This window comes from Petaurus breviceps, unplaced genomic scaffold (assembly GCF_028583685.1).
Source record: "Petaurus breviceps papuanus isolate PSGF00001 unplaced genomic scaffold, PetGlider_PUasm1.0 220, whole genome shotgun sequence".
NCBI classification, from domain to species: domain Eukaryota; kingdom Metazoa; phylum Chordata; class Mammalia; order Diprotodontia; family Petauridae; genus Petaurus; species Petaurus breviceps.
This window is the reverse complement of record NW_027185876.1, coordinates 4,737,634-4,751,733: the sequence shown is the minus strand read 5'-3', so window position 1 is coordinate 4,751,733 and position 14,100 is coordinate 4,737,634.

Below are 14,100 nucleotides of genomic sequence, written 5' to 3'. Positions count from 1 at the left end.
TAGTAAGCATCTTGAGGTAAGACTTGAACTCAGGAAGATGAGTCTTCTTGCCTTCAGGCCAAGTGCTCTGTGCCCTATGGAACCACCTAGCTGCCCATTCCCATTTTACAAATGAGGAAACAGTCAAGTAAGTTGAGTGATTTGGCCAGATCTCACATATAACTAACTAGTAAGCAAATGAAATGGCATTCAAACCCAGCTAACTTCTTGGCTCCAAGGTCAAGAATATAGCCACTGTATAATACTGTGCATATATATATGTATATATATAACATATATATATAACGAGGTTAATTGATGTTTCAAGCAATCATCAAGCATTTATTAAATACTCTGTGTCAAGTACTGGGGATACAAATACAATGAATTAAAAAAATCTCTACTCAAGGGAGCTCACATTCTAATGAGAAACACAAATGTTTGTCAGTTGCCATGGCGCTAAAGTTTCTTTGAGGGTAAGAACTGTTTCACTCTTGAGTTGTATCTCCAAGCCTGGTACAATGTCTAATACACAGCAAGAGCTCAATAAGTGTTTATAGATTAGTTTCGTCAAAAAGACTGTCAATCAAGGGTCAAGATTAGGTATTTCTGTAGTCCTATAAGGCCTGCCACACCAGTTTAGGTTGATGTGGAAGGCAATCTTTCCTTCATGGCATCTTGTAAATTCAGAGTGATGGCAGTACAGGTCAACAGTGAAAGAATTATATTGCATATCATTTTGTTATATGGGATTTTGAATTTTCAGAATTGAGAAAGAAGGGAATGAATTCATTTTCTAGAGCCACAAGCCTTAAGCTTAAGGAGTTTTCAGAATGGAATAAAAAATACTCCATGCTCACATAGTAGCAGTATGATAAGGACTCAGACCAAAGGAGGCACAGAAAGGATGAAAAGTCTTTGGAGCTTTGATCCTGCAATCAGGAATCAAAAGCCTGGTAGAAATATCCATGGCATGGGAGTGGCCAGTGATGATAAGCTGATTCAAGATTTGGGGAAGTATAGAAAATATAAAGTGAGAGAGATTCTTACAAGCAAAACCCTACCAAAATGCTATCAGTCCTCTCTCATATTAATCTCTTCCTTACCCAAAGTTTTAATCTCAATAAATTCAGGAATTTCCCCCCCCCCCACCCCCTGTAGAAATGTCCACATGATTTTTAAGGTAGAAATCAATTTGTTACATAGGATTAATTTTTTTTTTTAAGCAATTGGGGTTAAGTAACTTGCTCAAGGTTACACAGCCAGTTATTTCTGGGTGTGGTGCTAAGTATCTGAGCCCAGATTCGATCTCCCAGGTCATCCTGATACTGGGGCCGGTGCTCTTACTCACTGAGCCACCTGGCTGCCCCTGCATAGGATTCATTTTATAGAAACTAAAGACTTTGCTGGAACAAATCAAATGAGTTAAGATATTTCAAGCATTCTGCAAACCTTAAAGCTATATAAATGCTAGTTATTATTATTTTTGTTTTATTGTTGTTGTTATTGTTGCTACTATTCAGAAAATGAGGGGGAAATTTAATTATTAAAAACTGTATCTCCAAATATAAAAACATTCACCTTTTATAAACACTTTAGTCGATCATTAGGAAAATGTTCATTTTTGTAATCTCCAAAATTCTCTCTTCCCTCTTAGTCAAGGTGGGCAAAAGGCTACACATTTAGCCCCTGTGTTTGCCATGCAAAGGAAGAGAATTTTTAGAAAATAATAAAATCATACTATTCTTAAATGTATGCTTTGCCATTTGAACTAATCAACTTGGTCAAGTCCCTGGTAATTCTAGAGATGTCTGTTGTGTTTCTGCAAGAGTTGAGACTAGGAAGAAAAGTAGGACATTATGTCTTTTCTATAGTTGACTGAAATTAGTTTTTCCTTGGAACTGACCGCATGAAATCCTTAGTCACTTGGAGAATTTACAGTCCTTTACTAATAACTGTGAGCTCATTCACAAGAAGGCATTTGTTTTTTGGCAGTGAGGGCCATAAAAGTTTTCCAAAGCCCTGTTACTTTCAACACAGACCTATGAATTTCTACCTTGACCACACTTGACATTTTCATGCAGGTATGATTCCCTTCTACCATGATATGCCAATCAGAACTCCACCTATCCCCTCCACCCCTCAGGTTGTGAAATACCTGTCCAGATTTTCCCATGAATGCATCCTAGCCAAGATGTTGATAAGAGATCTCTTTGTGCTTTGTCTATCTTGGTGATACCAATGGTATCTCTTGGACCGTACTGTCCATATATCGGCTACCATTCTTTCCATGTGATTGGACCACCTCCTTTTCTGGCCCTACACATCTTCTGAGATGCTTCTTATATGACTTCCTGTACCTAAGTCATTGTTGGTAACATGCTACAACCTGATTATACCTACCATGAGTCTTTCCACACCTCCATTAAAGTCCTACTCTGATGCCTCATCATGGTATAGACATTATCCTGGGTTCTCAAAGGCTGTGCCAACAGATCACAAGCTCTAGCAGGTCCTACCAAGCTGGAAAGAGTTCAAGTATAGGCCTGGTGACAGTTTATGTACTTCTTATATGTAGACCAGACTAAGCAGAGGGAAAGGCATCCTCAGGAGGGCTGGCTATCACATGGCAACTCTTGAAACAGACAAAAATATAAAATGACCTTCAGATATATACAAATGCCCTTCTGCTTCCAGGGTGATGGTAGTAGCATAATGGAAAAAGGGGGTGAAGAATAAGGTAATGAAGGTTTAGACCCGTTTCTTATTGTTCTTCTTCAGTAGTTTGAGTCATGTCAAACTATTTGTTACCATTTTGGGGGATTTTCTAGGCAAAGATACTGGAGTGGTTTGCCATTTCCTTCTCCAGATAATTTTACAGATGAGGAAACTGAAGCAAATAGGGTTACATGACTTGTCCAGGGTCACCCAGCTAGAAGTGTCTGAGGCCAGATTTGGACTCAGGAAGATGAATCTTTCTGACCCTAGGTCTGGCACTCTATGCACCTAGCTGCCCTTTTAGACCAACTACCTTATTGCTATTAGCAAGCAATTAAGCAATAGATAATCATTGTGAGCCTACTATGTTCTTAGAACTGTGCTGGTTGATCTAAATTGTGGCCATATCTTATCTCTCCTATTAGATTACAGAGTCTCTCAGGGCATCCACAGTCTGGTATAACTTTTTGTCTCTCTGTGCCTACCTTGGTGCCCTAAACATAGTAGGTCCTAAATTAGTGTGTTGGTAAGTAACTGAATGAATGATGAGAAGACATGGTCCTTGACTTCATGGAAGTAACAGTTTAGTGGGGGAGACAAGATTAATATGCATACATAATTGGAGAGTAATAAATGACAAAGTATAATCTAGTGCTAAGTGATGTGGCACAGACCATTAGTTCAACAAGAATTCAGCAAAGGAAGATGTTACTGGGCCTGAGTCAGTGACTAATGGCTTAATGAAAGAGATAGGACATTAACTGAACTATGAAGGATGGGTAGGATTTGGCTAGGACGAGGAGGAGAAGGCGGGGAGGGGTAGTCTAGGCTGGCAGAGCAACACAAGCAGTGAGACAGATTGGAATTAGCATGGTGTGTGTGTGTGTGTGTGTGTGTGTGTGTGTGTAGTAGTAGTAGTAGTAGTAGTAGTAGTAGTAGTAGTAGTAGTAGTAGTAGTAGTAGCAGTAGTAGTAGTGGACAAGGAGGGGAAGTGCAGTAAAGGCCTGTCTGGAGGATTTTCAATGGGAAATAGTGAGAGGCAATGAGAGACAGGCAGGGCTGGGTTTGTAGAAGACCTTAAAAACCAAGCTGGTGACTGTAGCCTTGATGTGGTATGTAAAGCCATTGTAAGCTACCAAACACAAGAGTAAAATGATGAAGCTGTTTTTAGGAAGATTCATCTGGTGGAAATATGCAGAGGAGAGAGTAACTAACTTTCTCAAGCCACTCCTTGGAATGTGAATTGATGAATAAAAATATAATTATTAAATGCCTCCTATGTGCCAGTTACTATACTAAGCACAAGATCCAAAAGCAAAAGTGGGACAGTTCTTCCCCTAAAGAAGGTGGGAAGGGGGCAGCTAGGTGGAGCAGTGAATAGAGCACTGGCCCTGGAGTCAGGAGGACCTGAGTTCAAATCTGGCCTCAGACACAACACAAAAACTAGCCATGTGACCTTAGGCAAGTCACTTAACCCCAAGTGCCCTACCTTCCCCCCTCCAAAAAGAAAAAAGAAAAATCTAAAATGAAAAAAAAAAAAGGTGGGAAGAAACAACACAGAGAGGGGATTGGTGGCCGGGGAAGGAAGGGGGTTGGAGGTCTAGGGAATCACAGAAATGGTAGCATATATCACTTACTTTATGCAGAGTATGAGAATAAGCAATGAGTAATAGATATCCACTGAGTGGTTGATTGACCTGCCCTGTTATTGTTAGCATGGGTTTGATGACTGTGCTCAGGACAAGAGGTAGAAAGCAGGGGTGTGGGGGATGTAGAACAGAGGACAAGCTGGCCCTTGATCTATGGACCTTGTCTATAGACTATATTAATTGACCAGTTGGCATTTACTGAGTGTCTACTGTATTCCTGGAGGTTATAATTTGTAGATGAGTCTAATCTGACCTAGATTATATTATACATTCTACTAGATTATAAACTCTCTAAGGGCAGGGACTGTGCCTGGTATATGTTTTTTATTTGTTGGTGTCACTGTTCAGTTGTGACTGACGCTTCATGATCCGATTTGGGGTTTTCTTGGCAGAGATAATGGAGTGATTTGCCATTTCCTTCTCCAGCTCATTTTACAGAGGGGGAAATTGAGACAAACAGGGTTAAGTGACTTGCTCAGGGTCACACAGCTAGTAAGGGTCTGAGGCCAGATATGAACTCACAGAGGGGAGTCTTCCTGACCCCAGGCTCAGAACTCAGTTTAGTACAGTCCTAATAGCTCCGTACTATCTCTAGGATCAAATATAAAGTCTTCTCTTTGGTGCTTAAACTCTCACGGTTTAAGGCCTATTCTCACCTTTCTTGTCTTCTTATGCCTTACTTTCCTCTAAGTACTCCAGACCCTGCCTTACTGACCTCTTTGCTATTCCTCACACAAGACACTCCAGTCCCTGTACCTTCCAACGAACTGTTCTCCATGCCTGGAATATTCTCTTTCCTCACCTTCACATCCTAGCTTCCTTCAGGACTCAGCTCAAACTCCACCTTCTACAGCAGGCCTTTCCCAGTCCCCTCAGTGGCGAAAGTCAAAGGTTGTGAGTAGGTGAGTGCCATGGTCAGACATGTGACTTAGGAGAATCAGCTGTGCAGAGTGAAGACAACAGACGGGAGGCCAAAAGGCCACATGGATCCCACAGTATTTCCCAGTTTGGCCTGAACCAGATTGAAATGCAATTGGGAAATAAGTAATAAAATAAATAAAAATACAATAAAAGATACATAACATTACATTTTAAAACTAACTCAACATGCAGTCCACAAAGCTGCACAAACCAATACCCTCCTCCATTTCTATTTGAGTTTGCTACCACTGGTGCAGAAGGGAGAAGCAAGGAAATAAGCATTTATTACGTTATTATTGCTAGGCAAATGCTAAGTACTTTTACAAATAACATCTCATTTAGATCCTCACAACAACCTGGGATGTTGGTGTTTTATTTTTTATTTTGTATTTTATGTAAGCAAGTCAATTTGAAGTTAAATGACTTGTCTAGAGTCACACAGCTAGAAAGTGTTTGAGTCTAGATTTGAACTCGGGTCTATCCTGACTCCAAAGCCAGGACTCTACTGTACCATCCAACTGCCTCTCATGGATCAGATTAGAGAGAGAAGAGACTTGAGCCAAGGAGACCCTTTAAGCAGCCATTGCAATAGTGCAGGGGAAAGAGTCAGATTGTGGTGACTGTGTGAGTGGAGAAATTAGAACTTGTATTGATAGAATGACAAGATCTGGCAGCTGATTGGATAAATGGCATGAGTGACAGTGAGAAGGTCCAAAGTTAGCTAAGAACTGAGAGGAGTGGTGCCTCCTGGGCTGGAAGAAAATCAAATTATGCTTCACCTCTTTCACAATTGGACTTAGAGCTGCCTCTACCAATGAAAGACATGGTAGCATGATGGAACATATAGAACTCTCCATGGGAAGAGTGGAAATTTGGAGAAATGGTCCCATAAAAGCAGGAATGAAAAGTCTCTGAGATCTTAGCTGTGGAGGTGGCTGCATGAGTGGTTAAGAGAAGACAGATACAAGAGATGTTATGGAGGTAGGAATGACAAGCTTGGATACGTGTGGTGAGGGAGATGGTAGGATATGGTCCATCTTCTCACTCTACATCAATCCTTTGGAGTCAGGCCTGGGCCTCTGAGGAGACCAGTTCCCACTGTGGAGATCCCTGGTCTACACAACAGTGATTCTTATCCTATTATCTTACCCTTTGTGGCTAGTCAGGCCATACTCTTTTGAGTGGTTGTTGATGTCATGAAGGAGTCTGTTGGGTATTCTGGGACTTGATGTGATCAATACAATGTCATCTTAAAGTAAGATCACCTCCAGAGAAAGAACTGATGGAGTTTGAATGCAGATTGAAGCACACTGTTTTTCATTTACTATAGTTTTTTATGTGGTTGTTTTTCCTTTGGGTCTGTGTCTTCTTTTACAACATGACTAATATGGTAATGTTTGGCATGATTGAACATGTATAACTTATATCAAGTTGCTTACTGTCTCAGGGAGAGGGGAGGTGAGCAGGGGGAAAGAGAAAATTTGGAACTCTAATTTAAAAAAAAAGAATGTAAAAATTGTCTTTACATGTAACCGCAAAAAAACAAAATATTATTTTATTTGAAACAAAGAAAGCAAGAGTTTCTGGAGGACTTGATTTTTAGGGAATCTATGTTTTATCTATTTGTGAACATTCTCTATCACAATTGCAAACACCTTTGGCAAGCATTTGTCTCCTGTTTTATGCTTCTCTTGGTGTTGATAATCAGAGGGTCATTCACAAAGTTATATCTTGTGACTAATTTTAAGTAATCTTGTATTGGAGAAGATTTGTTAGAGAACTGCCTTTAAGACTGTATTTTGCTCTATTGAGTTCAATTGAAAGGAAAAAAAAGCATTAACAAACACAATTCAATAATGAATTCTCCATGTGTTTTAGCTAACTTCATCATGGTGGAAATGTTTTTTTGTCATACAATATTGTCTGTGTTTTCTTCTGATATTTTCATCAAGGATGCCCCTTATGTGCATGTAGATCACTCTCATGAAGATTTTATAGGAGATAGGCATAGGGAATGGATCCAAGATGTCAATGGTGCAGGTAACTCCCAGGTGAGAAACTCCCTCTATGTAGCACATTCTCTGCTTGGAGAGTTTCCTAGAGCACTGAGAGGTTAAATTTCTTGCCCAAGGTCACAATGTCAGATGTAGGATGTTAGACCAAGTCTTCTGGTTTCAAGGACAGCTCTCTAGCCACCATGTCATTCTGCCTGTCTTTAAAACAACAACAAAAAGATTTTATAGCTATGAAAAAAATAACATATGATTCAGTTGTTACTGAGGAGGTAGTTTGGTATTTTGGGAAAAAAAAAACACATTAGCCTAGGAATTTAAAATCATAAGTTTGAATTTGGGTCTGAATCCCAGATTTTTTCTTTACTACCTCTATGATCATGGGCAAGTTTCTTCTTCTTCTTCTTCTTCTTCTTCTTCTTCTTCTTCTTCTTCTTCTTCTTCTTCTTCTTCTTCTTCTTCTCCTTCTCCTTCTCCTCCTCCTCCTCCTCCTCCTCCTCCTCCTTTTTTCTGGTGGGGTGGAAGTAGCTCAGGTTCCTCATTTATAAATGAGAGAATTGTACTGGTCAAGTCAAAGCAACAAATACTTATTGAGGGCTACTATGTACTAAGCACTGTGCTTTCCACCTAGGATACAAAGAAAGGAAAAAAAAAACCAAAACAAACCAGGTAGTCCCTTCTAATTCTAAAACCTGGTGATTATATGACTACGTACTATCTTTATACCGCTGCTCCAAGAATAAGAGGACTACAAAGGAAATATAACATATATTTCAGTGTATATTTTCATCCTAACAGGAAAAACTAAGGAAATGAAGCTCTAATTATGGAATTTCAGCAAGAAGAAATGGGAAAAGGGAGGGTTTTCACATTCCATTCATTCTTATGGCTAAAGACATGCTTCTACAATAATGTTGCTGAATTTGTAGAAATAAAACCATGGACAAACCCTCATTATTTACCATTCCTTTAGCTATCTCTGGATCTACCTTATGCTTAAGTATTGCAATAATTATCAGCAATGCAGAGCTGAGAACAATATCACCATAGGTTTCATCTCAAAACCCTTCTAAGGCAACAGTATGCACTTTTATCAATATCAAACGTTAAATTTTTATCAATGGCAGACAGCCTCTGGTTTTCTTGCATAGCCCAAGTCCCAAAGGCCATTGGTATGGAGTCATCTCCCATACTCTCTCCAGCCCCATTCCAGAGAAGATGGAGGATACCAACCCTGCTTCAGGTTGCTGAAGGAAGACACTTTTGTTGTTGTTCAGTCGTTTTTCAGTAGTGCCTGACTCTTTAGGACCCCATTTGGGGTTTTCCTGGAAAAGGTACTGCAGTAGGTTGCAAACAGGGTTAAGTGACTTGACCAGGGTCACCCAGCTAGTCAGAGTCTGAAGCCAGGTTTGAACTGAAGAAGACTCCAGCACCAGCACTCTAGCTGCCAAATGGCAATAGCAGGCAGCAAGGTGACACAATGGATAGAATGCCAGACCTGGAGTCAGGAAGACTCATCTTCCTGAGTTCAAATCTGGCCTCAGACACTTACTAGCTGTGTGACCCTGGGCAAGTCACTGAAACCTGTTTCTCTCAGTTTCCTCATCTGTAAAATGATCTGTAGAAGGAAATGGCAAACCCTTCCAGTATCTTTGCCAAGAAAACCCCAAATGGTGTCACTATGAGTTGGATGTGACTGAAAATACAATTCAACAACTGTCGTTAGTCCAGTACTTTTAGGAAGATTGTTTTGGCAACCTGGAGTGGAGAATCAGTTGGAATAGGGACAGATCTGAGGCAGAGAGACCCACCACCAGACCACTGCAATCGTCTAGATGTGAGGTGGTAGAAGCCTGTCTCAAAGTGGTGGCCACATCCGAAGGGAGAATGATATATATTTGCTTTTCGGAGGGCAATTGGGGTTAAGCGACTTGCCCAAGGTCATACGGCTAGGTTTGGGGTGTGTGTGTGTGTGTGTGTGTGTGTGTGTGTGTAAAGTGTCTGAGGCTGGATCCGAACCCAGGTCCTCCTGACTCCAGGACTGGTGCTCTATTCACTGCGCCACCTAGCCACGCCAAGAATGATATTTTTAAAATACGTCGGGCTATAAAGGAAATCAGTTACATTGAAATAAACATGTCATTTCCTCCCTTCAAAGTATGAGAGGCCCTCATCTAAAATAAGGAGCTAGGTTTTCTATCCCTAAACTTTCTAATAGATAACTTGTTCTGAGGTTGTACAATGAAAAGAGGGCTGAAATTAGAGGTCCCAAACCTGAGTTTGAATCCTGTTTGTGACACTTATCAAGCTGATCTGGTGTAACCAACTCAATCACTCCTGCTTTGGAGTCAGAGAAACTGGGTTTAAATCCAGCTCTTCCTCATACTACTTTGATGACCTTAGGTTAGTCACCTAAGTCAACTGGGCTTCAGTTTCCTCATTTGTAAAATGAAAAGGTCTGCTTAGGTGGCCTCTGAGGTGCTCCCCATTCTCAATCTTGTGTGACTATGGAATTTTCACAACAAACTAAAAGTCTGTTTCCCCTTCACCGCTTGAGTTGTCATGAATCTTTGGGGGAAGGGTAAGGTGGGAATAGGACAAGACAGGCAATTCTCAACTCCTCCTTCTAAACCTGTCTCTGGTCTAAATAAAGACTCCAATGGCAGGTAGGCCTTGTGACCTGAGGGAAACCTTAGTTGGGGTGGTGGGTGGGGGAGAGCACTAATTAAGGACCCTGGCTAAAAAGCCCAAGCCTGCCACATGATCGGCCCTCTATGGTGTCAATGGAAACAAAACCCATGCTCTCCAACCATGCTGGTGGAGCACAGATAACAGGCCAGAGCTGAATCCAGAACAGACTCTGCCTTCTAAATAAGTCAAAATACAGAGGATGCCAAGCTAACATTAGCGGGCTCTCAGGTGTCCAAAGGTTTCGGCCAACGTCCCCCATGTGGGCAAGAATCTACCAGAAGGGAGAGATTCTTCACATCGTCATCACTCCCTGGCCACGCAGATGAGACAGCAAAGCTGCGAGAGCCTCCTTTAATCTCGAGCAATCAACTTCAAGGAGCCCTCAAGTCCTTGCAGTTCAGAGGCGAAAGAACCCAGGAGGGGAAACCCTGGTTCCAGACAGTCTGGGGATTCCTTTTGACCACGAAGCTGTTCCCCCAAGCGATTCACGGCTCCCTGAACTATGAAACAATCAAGAGAAATTAACCCTCTCATTTGTTAGCCTTCAATAGCATACTTTAACTGATCTGGAGCCACGGACTCTCTCAGATAATTGTCCTAATTAGTCTGGCATGGGGTGTGGAACGGGAAGGGAGAATTGGCATCCGAAGTCATTAAAACTGAAACCCAGGGAGAAGAAAAAACCTGGTCACTCCCAGTTTTGACATATGGGTTACAGATGGTGCAAAGAAATAGTCTCTGGGGGTTTTCAGGGGACTTTTGGGGGAGGCAAGGGGCTGGGGGCTGGGGGCAAGGAAGGAGTGGAGAATCTCTAGTTTTAACTGTGGAAAGAAAGCTCAAGCGAAACCTCTGATGTCTTCAACAATAATACTAGCTAACCTTTAGGTTTGCAAAGCACTAAACATAGTATTACTTAATCCTTCAATAACAATAGCTAACATATCCTTTAAGATTTATAAAGAACTTTACATGTGTTGTTATTTCTTCCGGTAATAATAATAATAGCTCACATTATAGCACTTTACGGTATGCAAAGCATTTCACACGTATCAATCACATTTGACCAATGGATCCTCTTGCTCATTAGCCAATCCCACCCTGTCTCTTCCCAATGCCGCAGCTAGGTAGTTCAAGGCAAAAAGCATTGGACTTAGAGTGAGGAAGACCTGAGCTTAAATCCATTTTCAACATTCATTAGCTGTGTGACCCCAGGCAAGTCACTTAACCTCAGCCTGCCTCAGTTTTCTTAATTGTAAAATGAGGATCAAATGTGATATTATTTGTAAAGCACCTAATACAATGCTTGGCATACAGTAGGTGCTTAATAAATACTTGTTTCCATCTCCCCCAATACACACACGTCTCTATTCAAATGGCTGAGGCACTCTGCTCTGTGTCTCAACCAGAGCCCATGGGACTGAGGGAGTAGCTAATGCTCAGGATCAGCACTCTGAACTTGCACCCACAGCCCCATCCCCAAACATACTCCATTGAAAGGATTTTTTTTATTATTATTATAAGAATCATCTGTATTTTATTTCTATTTTTACAGAGTAATGATTGAAGCCTGATTTGTCCATGTACAGCAGGGATAGTTAGTTGGTTTGCCAAAGAACAGTGTGGTGTCAGAATGGGCATCTGAACATGGAGAGGATTTCAATCCAATTATCCCCTTCTCCCCATTCATAATACACACTTTGTGTACCTCACAGAGAATGATTATTCAATAAATTCCAACTGTGTGTCTACTATATGCCAGGTACTGTACTAGGAAAAATTCACAGAGAGATCTTCCCTGGGATCAAGGAGCAAAGGCTTTATTGGGAGGAGGGGCGTGAGAGGGGTATGTGATCTTTCCCAAACAAAAAGCACACAGACTGTGGACATTTGGGTCTTGGCACAGAAGAGGTTCTAGGGTAGGTTCTTCAACCTTCAATGTGTCATGGACCTTTTTGATAGTCTGGTAAAGACTTAGGGACTCCATAGCCAAATGGTGTTTTTAAATGCATACAGTAAAATACATTTTTATTACAAAATTACAAAAGAAACAAAATATATTGAAATACTTTTATTAATCTATTAAGAAAACAAGTTCATAGACCCTAGCTTAAGAGCCCCATATCCTAGGGTGTGACTCTCTGGGGAGTCATTTCTGATTATAGGCCTTACTCATTGCTTTACTTTTATTCCCTGCTTTTAAAATTTTTTCGTGGAGTTTTACATCAAAATCCTTAATGACAATTCCCTGACATGCCTTGAGATATATTGCAGTGCCACATAGAAACTAAGAGAACGATAAACTTCATCCCTGAACCACACAGAAAAACAATAATTATGTCAGGGGGGCATAAATGCACCAGTTGACCTGGAAAGGATTTCACTAACTCCTCCTTTTGGGTAAATTTCTAGAGAAATCAGCAAAGAAATAGGAAAACGTAAGCAGTGCTGGATCTGGGTACTGAAATGTTGAAATGATTATAACAAAGCTCCCAAATCTATGCCATGAACACTTCTTCAGACAGATTTTTATTTTTTTTTGCTTTTTGGAGGGGCAGTTGGGGTTAAGTGACTTGCCCCAGGTCACCCAGCTAGTTTTTGTGTTAAGTGTCTGAGGCTGGATTTGAACTCAGGTCCTTCTGACTCCAGGGCTGGTGCTCTATTTACTGCACCACCTAGCAGCCCCAAGATAGGTTTATTAACAAGACTAGAAAAGCAAGAAAAATAAAGACCACTCTGTGGAAAAGATTTCTGAATTTGAAAGGAGCTTAGATTATATGACCTCAGAGATCCATCCCAACATTAGGATTCTATCAGATTGGGTGGAAAAAGTATTTTGCAGAGCTATCAATGTCCAAATGATAAAAAGAAATATACAATAAAGGTAAAAAAAAATTCCTATCAATCAGTCAAACCACAAGTTTTTAAGGGCCTTCTAGGTACACTGACAGGCACCAAAGATGTTCAGACTCTCACCTCTAGGGTTTATATTGTATTGGAGGGAATAGCACAGGTGTTCATATATGTGCATGTAACCCTCATTCTTCTCAAGCTTGGGATGGTGTTCTTGAGTGACACCTACATGACATTTACTGCCTTGTACACAGAAAGAGAAGTGCCTCCTGGGTGACTGAGGGAGCTACTCTTTGTAAAGTGGGCGCACATCACGGAAGGAATCAGAGAAAGGCAGTGACAGGGGTGAGAGTGGATTTCTGAAGGACAAACAGGAGAGCTCCTCCAGCCACAGACAAGGCAAGAGGCCAGTCATCACTCCACCCCTGGATCCTCAGTGGCTACAACCCCAGAGACAGCTAAGAGTGGACTCCCCCTTCATGAGATCTTTCTATTTCTCCTCCATTGAACTGCTAATCTTATCTCACTTCCATCCAAATTTGCTCCAGTGTATTCTTTGGTCTAATCTAATCTGTATAATTTCTCTGATTCCCATTAACTACTTACTTTGATAAAGGGTTGTAAAAGCTATTCATCTTGGTCTTTCGTGTAATCAGCACTTGTGGAGAGGAAGGTACCGGTAAGCTAGAGATATCTTCCCCCAGAGAGCAATCTGTGCCTTTTATTTTGAAGTCATTGTACTCCTAGACTACAATTTTTGGGGGGTGACTGATGGATATAACTGGAGTCCCATATTCCTCTTGGAGATAAGAAGACGGACAATCCTGCCATGGCAGTCCTGGATCCTGCCTGTCCCTCCCCTGAGAGGCTGCTGCTGGTACTATTACTGCCTTATCCCTACTCTCCACAAAGGTGGAAATGGCATTCTCCTCTGGCCAGCTGTATTTGTACTAGGCAGCTACCATCTATCTATATGTTCAAAATGTATATATCCTAATGTAAATTATATGAATATAATGCACAATAACTTGTTTTGTTGTTGTTCAGTCATTTTTGGTCGTCTGACTCTCCATGACCCCTTTTGGGGTTTTCTTGGCAGAGATACTGGAGGGGTTTGCTATTTCCTTCTCTGGCTCATTTTACAGATGAGGAAACTGAGGCAAACAGGGCCAAGTGACTTGACCAGCATCACACAGTAAGTGTCTGAGGCCAGATTTGGACTCAGATTTTCAGCTAGGTGGTGCAGTAGAGAGACTACTGGACCTAGAGTTAGGAAGACT